Source organism: Bombus vancouverensis, chromosome 18 (genome assembly GCF_051014615.1).
Source record: "Bombus vancouverensis nearcticus chromosome 18, iyBomVanc1_principal, whole genome shotgun sequence".
Taxonomy (NCBI): domain Eukaryota; kingdom Metazoa; phylum Arthropoda; class Insecta; order Hymenoptera; family Apidae; genus Bombus; species Bombus vancouverensis.
Genome location: NC_134928.1, coordinates 5,804,469 through 5,814,383, shown reverse-complemented (window position 1 = coordinate 5,814,383; position 9,915 = coordinate 5,804,469). Strand labels below are relative to the sequence as shown.

Below are 9,915 nucleotides of genomic sequence, written 5' to 3'. Positions count from 1 at the left end.
TCAACACCCGATTATTATTATTACTGTGACTCAACAGAGTTTGGAGTAGTACAAAGGATTCCGTATTTGCGTTCTTGTTCACCGTGCGACATGATAGAAATTGATTTCTCTTCCGCTTGTATCAGATACGGGATGTGCCTTGCCATTGCTAAAAAAGTTGATTCTTTTTCTCCGGTCTCGGTTATTCTATTTCTCTTTATTTGCATATTTTTTAAACACAAATATAGATGTTTTACGATTATTTATATTGTTGATGACATTATTTGACGAATTCTTCGAGAACTTCGCAAGGAAATCCAGACATAAATGATATTTAAAATGTTTATAGCAGTTCTGAAGTAAAGAAAAGCGATATGAATTTGAAATGATGGATCATTTCAATGACTTTATTATTTCCATTTTAGACATAACACAGGGAAACTTTATAATTTTTAAATCTCTTTGATTTAAAAATTGATTGATGGTTCGTTTACATTTAAGAGCACCTATGTGACTAAAGTCACCTAGTTCTTACATAAGCATGAGAAAAACAATAGACAACGTTAGATCAGAAGGACGGTTTCGTGTTTCAAGGGGCTAGACCGAGAGGTCAGAGTATGCGAGTCGAAAAGTGAGTGTGTTGCGAGAGTCAGAGTTGATCGAGACATCGAGGAGTAGAGTTGAGAGAATTGATCGAATTGTCAGTGTTGTAGAGTTGTTAGAGTTGCTAGTGAGAGAGAGAAAGAGAGAGTGTGTTAGATTCGTTGTGACGAGAGTTACCAAATAACTGTAAAGTTGTTTGAGATAGATACGAGTATCGCATTTAATTTCAGTTAAACAAACATCGTTTTCTGTCCAATTAACGCCTGTATATTCAATTCAATATTAATAAATTGTAAGTAATCGGGGAAAAATTTATATCTTTAATTTCTACGATACTACAGTATCTTTCTACATTTATTTTTCATTTTGCATATCTGTATGTTGCCTTAATTGCTGTCTACATATTATTTTAGTTGCATTTTTCTTTTGGATCGGAAATGACTAACCTGTGTTTCATCAATAATTTATCTTCCTTCTCTTGGTGCATTTCTAAATGAATTTTTTACTCCAAGAGTCAACATCACTTTTTTTCAACCTCTTTTTTAGTTGACAAGAGTACAAAGCTATATATAGGCCAAAACATGTATGTATTTTTCGATAAAAGATAAATCTTTATTCAAAATCTACGAGACTGCACGCAGATATTTCAAATTACAGCGAATATTATCACGAATACTTCGCGTTAAACATCTTACATCTTTTAACATTTTCAGAGACGCGTAAACATCCGCAAGCTATTTATCACTTTATCCATTGCATATTGTAGCGGCACATGAGTCATAGGACGATGCGAATCGAGAGTAACTCATGTTGTTGATTTGCCTCGGGGCATTGATACCGTCTCGATGTACGAAACTTGATAATAAACAAACTCCGGACAAAACAATATCGCCGCTATGCGCAACCGTCAACCGAAGTCGAATTTAAACTCGTTAGAAGGAGATCGTTAAAAGAGTACTGCCGATAGTTTTAAATACATTTGACTACACCAAATATTAACTTGTCTCATCACTATATACACCAACACGTTTAATCAACCTCCACATAACCGAGAAGTGATTTCAAATTTGACCCACGTTTCCATCTACTTCGCTTTCTTCTTTATTTTTGAAGAAATGCACTTTCACTATTTATCAGCTAAGCGAACTCGAAACAAATGAAAATTCCCAACCACCACGTAGATCAAAGCCTATCAGTCTTTTTCGAACCTGTAGGTTACAACGAGATTCTCATCTCGACCCGAAGCTCATAGTTAGAGTTCGAACTGGGCTATAAAGTAGCACGACCACAAGCAGCACGAACAGTCCGTAAAAATAGAGAACAGGATCAAGCGGTGCATCGGTATCGCTTATACGTACAATATTTCGTAGCACGTACGTCACGAGCGCGAGCTCGAACTCGCGGACCCGTTCGTTACGTAACAGCTGCAGTCTGATAATAAATGTAAAATACAGGCGGGCTGAGTTACGAGGCGTTGTGCAGGGCCCGCAAAACGCCAGCCGAACTTTGAGCTTGTTCAACGAAGCGCTTCACGCGAGAAACATCGAGACGACTGGAAATAACGTATAGGCGAACCACAGCATGTAACCGTAACATGATCGATATAGTATATCGATGTCGATAAGGGAAACACGGCTTAGTTACTTATTTAAACGCCAATTTCCAAGCGCGCAAAGATCACATTTCAGAATGGCAGAATTTGAAGACCACGAGAAGAACGTAATTTGATCTTCACCTAACCAAACGTACGACACGGGACATTCCAACTTACGCGTCAAGTAACGTCCAAAATGCGACAAAATGAACTTGTTATGTTCCCTTGTGATCTTCGAATTCTATTCTCCTTGAGTGGATATTAAGAAACAATCGATGCTCGAGGAACTAACGAGCCGCGTTCGTTTCGTCGAATTTATTAAATTACCAATTACGACAAGTTGAAATTATTGTTTAACGCATTTATACAACGTCAAAGATAAATTGTGCAAAATACAAAACGTGTGAGCCGAAGAGGAAACCTGGAACTGTCGGTGCAGGCGATGACCATAAAATAGGTGTCGAGACGGTGCAGAGATAATCGGCTGGAAAGCCAACCAGCTGGGACCGAGCTATATGCTGGCAGCTCCGCCTCCTCGTGGCCGCCGCTGGTAACGACGCGACGCGATGCATGCATCGTGTGGCGTCGGCTAAGCGAGCTGCCGCCCGAAAGGGTAGGTTCAACTTGTCCAATGAGCCACAAGGTGAGAGCAGGGTTTTTTCAAGTCGTGTAGCGCCCATGTATGCGCGTCGTTCTCCGGGCGGGGGGCGCTAGAGGGTAGACGAGAATGAAAACGAACACCTAGATGCGAAGCCAGTATGAATTTTTACTCGAGGTATGGCGCGGTCGATCAAAAGGTCGGGCTCTGAAACGCACACATTACTTGTAAGTCCAAGTGAGTTAATTGTGAAGAAATTTTTTGTGAAGAAATTTTTTGTGAAGAAATTGATTTAAAGAAACAAAGCATTACGATAATTGCAGTAACCCCTAATAAATAATCCCTGATTCTCTTGTTTCCGTATGAGCGAGTTAGAAAAGGCGATTTATGAGGAAAACGCTGACCATGCTTTTGTTACTCCTGCATTGTTCCTGCTGACCGTTAAGGCAGGCAGTCAGATTCGTAATAAGACTAAAACGTATCTGCGATCCTTTTAATTAACGACACCGCCTTCTTCTTCTCTCGCGCGATTCCCTTAACCTCTTAACCTATGATTTACGTTCGAGAATTTTGGGCCGAAAACGTAGACATGCTATTATATATTATATTTGGCTCGATCATCGTATTACGGGCTATGCTTGTAACATTTACGTTTGGTCCGATTATATACTACGGGCTATGCCCGCAATATTTACGTTTGTCCCGATCCCGTTGTAGGTTAAGGGATTAATTAACTCACGTGCCCACTTTTCGAGAGGCCGAGTTAATTGCACGCAATAAAACTCGAAAATATGCGAACTAGCGAATTTATTTACGTCGCGTGTCGTTGTCACGATCATCAGCCTTTTAGGAAACAAACCTCTGACAGAGTTATTACGCTGTTTCACAGCTCTTACAATATGAGAAATTAATTAATAATAATAATTAATTAATTAATTAATTAATTAATTAATTAACCTCCCTATTCTTCATTACCTTTTTCATGTTTACGTGTTTAAAATTTCTACATCATCGTAAGAAATATTTCGAATATTCGGGGCTCAAATGAAATTTCCACGGATTATCCCGCGAAGATATGTATGTCGGGTTTACATTGGAATTAGGGTTAGGGGCGTGAAACGAATCTTCGTTTGGATTACACGTGTCGTTATGCAATAGAGAAGACATCGACTAGTGCAAATACGATTATCATAGAACTGGAAAAGTCTTTTTTTTTTTTGTTATTTAAAATTTCACATTCACAATTTGTCCAGTAGGACATTTGGTAAAATATTATAGCGGCGTGCTAATATAACATGTGGGTGGCTACCCCCAGCGGGGTACCATCTTCGTGTTTGTTAAGATATATCCTTTGTGAGATCTGCTGGGTGTTTCCTTTTTAGTCTTCTTTCTATGGTTGTGTTGAACGTTTCCGCTGCCAGCCGATTCAGGTGCGTTGCTATTCTTTCTCTGTACCTTCTTGCGAATCTGCTAATTTCTTCCTTGACCGTTGGTATTCCAAGGTCTTTCCGTATGTCCTCGTTTCTAACGTACCATGGGGCGTTTACAATTGATCTAAGAATTTTAGCTTGGATTGTCTCTATTTTGCTTATATGGCTCATTGCTGCTGTTCCCCAAAGTGGTAGTCCAAATTGGTTTAATGATCGTTTTGTATATTTTTAGTTTGTTTTCTATGCTTAGTTTGGATTTTCAACTTGTTAACCAATACATTTGTCTCCTTGGTAATTGTATTTTGTCTATTATAGATTTAATATGCTGTTTCCATGTGAATCGTGTATCTAAGTGGAGTCCTAGGTATTTGACTTGCCTTGTTTGTATTATGTGCGTGCCGTTCAGTGTAATGTTTGGTGGTATCTGTTTTCGCAGTATGAATGTAATGTGGTTGCATTTATCGGGGTTTGCTTTAATTTGTTTAACTTGAAGCCACTTTTCTATGTTTGTAATATGTTCTTGTAGTAATGTGACTGCTGTTGCAGGGTTAATGTGCCTGACTAGTACAGCTGTGTCGTCCGTAAATGTCAGTATTTTGCTATTAGTAGTTGTTGGCATGTTGGCCGTGTATAGTGTGTATAGAATTGGTCCTAAGACGCTTCTTTGCGGAACCCCTGCCATGATGTCTTTAACTTCAGAGTATGTGTCTTTAATTTTAACTAGGAAGGTTCTGCTGCGTAAGTAAGATTTAATTAATGGTATATCTGCTCCGGGAATTGTTTTCTGATTGATTGAAGTAGACTTTCGTGGTTTATTTTGTCAAATGCTTTCTCGATGTCCATAAAGAAGGTTGTGCAGTATTGTTTGTTTTCTACTGCTAGAATTATTTCATTTGTAAGTCTGTGCATTTGCTCTATCGTAGAGTGTTTGTTTCTGAATCCAAATTGGTGATCTGGTATTAATAAGCGTGTCTATTATCTGGGCCTCGACAAATATTGGTGGTGGTTTTGTAGTGTTCGTTGATTTAGTTGTGTTTTTGGTTGCTGGGTCGTCGTCTATTTCTTCCGTAAGTGAACTGAAGGAGTTTCTTAGTGGTAATTCTTGCAGCCATCGCTGCTTTTCCGTATCTAGATTACCTGTTATTTTTCTTTTTTTGTTATAGCTGGCCACCTTCCATCTTTCGTCCTGTTGAGTTGTTTCTTTGTTGGTTTCCATGTCAACTTCAATTGTGGCTGAGCAGTCATGTCCTTGATTTGTTTGTTGACTTGTTTTTGATGTGTCTGTTGTTTTGTATATGTAGTACTGATTTTCTTTGTTTATAATTTTTATTGGTGTAATTTTTTTCATGGTAGGTTTGCTAGTCTTCTTAATAGAAGACACGGGTTTCCACCATTTGGCTATAGGCGTAGCCGTTCTTAACTTTCTCTTCCCCACTTGCCGCACTTTTCTGAAGCACTACTTTGCACGTCCAGTTAGCTCGGCTACTCGGGCAGTATTGTAATTACCATTAGGTGTTTAATGTTTTCCAGCCCAACTTATGATTCAAATGCAGTACAAGATATTTAACCGAAGTCGTTTGTTGGATTTTCTGATTTAACAATTTAACCTTAGAAGATTATTTCTTCTTAAAAATGAAGGCAATGTGCAAACAGTTGTTTGAGTTTAATTGGATTTTGTTATCTCTCTGTTAAGGAAATTCGAGGATTTGGGAATACAAATTATTGACTATATTTCCCATACAACAGTTATACACCTATATTCCTCTCTAAGAACGTCTTGCACGCACGCTGGTTGCCAACCGACTAGCCTGGATTCTTCTAACATCTGGCAACAGTCTTTTGTCTCCACTGAGTCCTTGACGCCCTCTAACCCTTACACACACACTCTCATGTACAGTGTAAATGTATCACTTCCCTAACACGCCTCCTTACATTTATACTGTACACTTAATTTTATTTACATACTTGTCGAATTAACAAAATATTTGACATTTATCGCTTTCTTTACATTTCTCTTATTTTACATTCATCCATGACCTAAACCTTTCAAATTTCTCTCTACACAGTGCCTTCGTAAAAATATCCGCAGTGTTTTCTTCTGTACTTACTTTTATTATGTTTATCTTATTTTCCTTTATGTACCCGTGAACGTAGTGGTAATGAACTTCGATGTGTTTAGAATTTTTTGTAAAAGTTCCGTATTTTGCTATACTCATTACTCCAGAGTTATCCTCATAGATTTTTACAGGGTTATCGTCTACATTTACATCGAAGATTTTCATTAGTTCTCTGATAGTCATTACTTCGCTCACCGCTTCCGATAGAGCTACATACTCTGCATACGTCGAGGCTTTTGTCACACACCTTTGTTTTTTAGACTTCCATCCAATTACATTTCCATACAATCTAATTACATACCCAGAAGTCGATTTCCTATCTATATGATCTCCTGCCCAATCAGCGTCCACATAACAATCTATCGTTTCGCATTTTTCATTTCTTTTATAATGTAGCCCTAAATCTCTAGTCCGGTACAAATATTTCAATATTCGCAAGGCATATTTAAAATGTGTCTCGTTACAACAATCTTGAAATCTACTCAGATAATTCACACTATAACTTATATCGGGTCTGGTATTTACATTAATATACAGCAATGCGCCAATTAAATTCTTGTATCCAATGTCCTCTCTATTTATCTCAGCTTTTTCAATTTTTAAGTTGGTCTCCATAGGTGTACAGTACAATTTGCTGTTATGTAATTTATATTTGTTTGCTAATGATTCTATGTATTTCTTTTAGCTTAATCTCATTTCATTTTTTAAATAATCATACTCTATATTTATTCCAAGATATTCTTTTACTTCACCTAAATCTTTCATTTCAAATTTATCAGTTAATAATTTTTTTTTACACTTTGTATCTTCCCTTTGTTTTTACTACAAATCAACAAATCGTCTACGTATATTAACAAATAAACAACATTTTCTCCCTCTCCATAAGTATATAGGCACAGCTCTATATTGTTCTTTTTAAAACCTAATCTCGTCACATACTTATCAAAACACTCATACCAGTCCCTCGGACTTTCCTTTAACCCATAAAGCGCTTTCGATAATTTACAAACTCTATTCGTTCCGTCCGCATATCCCTTTGGTTGATTTACATATACCTCCGAGGTTACTTCACCATTTAAAAAGGCAGTTTCTACATCCATTTGCTCAATTATTAATCCATTTTGACAACAATATGATAGCAATATCTTAAAGGTCTGATTACTCGCCACTGGAGAATATATGTCATCGGCTACGTTTCTTTGTTGAAATCCCCTTACCACTAATCTAGCCTTATACCTGTCCTCTGATTTTTTCGTGTAAACCCATTTTACATCTAATACTTCTTTGCCTTTTACCCTTTCTACCAATTTCCAAGTTTTATTCTTATAGAGACATTCTATTTCCTTATCCATAGCCTGTTTCCAAACTTCATTATTTTCGCAACAAATCGCCTCCTCAAATGTACGAGGGATATCTACTTTACAATAATTTGCATGAATCTCGCAAATATTTTCCTTTTCTGGATACCTTACTGGAGTTTTCTTAATACGTGTAGATCTCCTAGGAGTGTTTGAGCTTTCAATACTACTATTATTTTCATCTTTCCTACCTTCTAACTCTTCCTTATCCATACCAACCAATGAATAGTTATCTTCGCTATCATTTCTATCTGCCTCTGATGAATTTTCCTCAAAACCGATACATTTAGTGTCTGTCTCTATGACCTCTACATGTCTAGCTATTGTTATTTTCCCACCTAATAAGACTCTGTATCCTACTTCACTATATCCTAATAGAATTCCCATATCTGCCTTCTTGTCCCATTTGGAAACTCTTTTTCGTTCTGGCCTTCTTACAAAAACTTTACTTCCATATAGATGTAGATTTTTAACACTTGGTTTTCTCCCGAAGAATATTTCAAAAGGTGTCTTTCTTTCTATAGTATTCGCTAATATTCGATTTTTCAAGTATGCCGCTGTACAAACTATTTCCGGCCAGTACCTTTTATGTACCTTCGCTTCCGCTAACAAGCAACGCGCCATGTCCATCACTGTTCTATTATACCTTTCCGCTGTCCCGTTTAATTCATGTACGTATGTTGGGCAATTATTTATTCTTATACCTTTATCCCTAGCAAATTTATAAATTCGATTATTTAAATATTCTTTACCATTATCGCATCTTAATATTTTTAACCTCTTGCCCGTTAAATTTTCGGCTTCATTTACGAACTGTACGAAAGAATCAAAGACCTCATCTTTTGATTTTATACAATAGATCCTAGCTATTTTACTATAATCATCGATAAATGAAATGAAATATTTTTCTCCATTGAATCCGGTGGTCTTAAAGGGACCACATACGTCCGTATGAATAATTTCCATTATTTCCCTAGCCTTAGTTCGATTATTTTTGAAAGGTAAGTTATGCATTTTGCTTTCTATACACACCCTACATTTCAAAAATTCCTTTTCAAATTCATTCGGTATGCCAGTCACTAGCTGCTCTTTACCCAAAATCTCTAAATATTTAAAATTTACGTGTCCTAGCATCCTATGCCATCTTTCCTTTTTACTCATACCACTACGTTCGGCGCTGTTTACTAAGTGCTTCTTCCCTTTCAATATACTTTTTATTCTATATGTCCCATTTTCTTTGAACGCTACAGCTGTAAGTTTATTATCCTCATCTATTACTTTCGCAATATTTCCTTTGGAAATAACCGTATTCTTATTGTCTGTTAGTTTACCTAAACTAATCAAATTTGCGGACATTTCTTTCGCGTAAAATACTTTCCTCATATTTATTTCATTTTGTTTTCCGAATGCTTCAAAATAACTTATAACATTCCCAACTTTTGTCGCTTTTATCGGTCTATTATCGCCTAAATATATATTTACCGGTTCTTTTAGGTCGATAGATTTATCGAAATAATTTATATTATTAATTATGTGATCGGTACAACCGCTATCTAATAGCCACACTATTTCGTTCTTACTTATTTCATTCGTCTCACTGCTGTTTGCTGCGTGCGCCGTTGCTATCCATATGCCTGCTCTTGAGTTTCCATGCTCGTCCGTGCCGGTTGTTGATTGACGATGAAAGTTTCCACGTCCTCTGCTCGTATTGCCTTTGTTCCCTCTTCCTCTGTTTCGACCACGTGTTGGCCCATGCCAATAGCCGTTACTGCTTTCCGCTTGGACGCCATTTTGACACTCTCTCGCAAAGTGTCCTAATCTTCCACATCTGAAGCATCCTTCCTTTTTTGCAGAAAAGGCGTTGGTTTGCCTTTCTCCTCGATTGGATTTATTTTTCTTCTCTGCTACCTCTATTTTATTTTTTACATACGCTACCGTTTGATCCTCTTCTTTCAATGCGTCTATTATGTCCGCTATGTAGCTGTATTCTTCGGGTAACGTATTCAGCATGTAATTCAGCTTTTCCCTCTCACTTACTTGTGCGCCCGCACTTTTTAATTCATTGATTAATTTTTCGAAATCGTTAAAGAATGATGCTGAATCACTGTAGTTCTCCAGTCTTATGTTTTCCAATCTCCTTCTGCATACGATCTGCAGTGCCGTCGACTCTTTCAAGTACATTTCATCGAACCTTTTTATTATATCATACGCCGTTTTTCCTTCCCTAACATACTCC

At 37.2% G+C, this 9,915-nt stretch overlaps 1 long non-coding RNA gene across 1 annotated transcript; it reads left to right on the top strand.

The window, feature by feature from the left end:
• Positions 1 to 541: 541 nt before the first annotated feature.
• On the top strand, positions 542 to 2,745 carry LOC143303995 (uncharacterized). Its single transcript, XR_013060664.1, has 3 exons — positions 542 to 874; positions 996 to 1,165; positions 1,296 to 2,745. It is a non-coding gene; the product is annotated as an uncharacterized LOC143303995 (long non-coding RNA).
• The last annotated feature ends 7,170 nt before the right edge of the window (positions 2,746 to 9,915 follow it).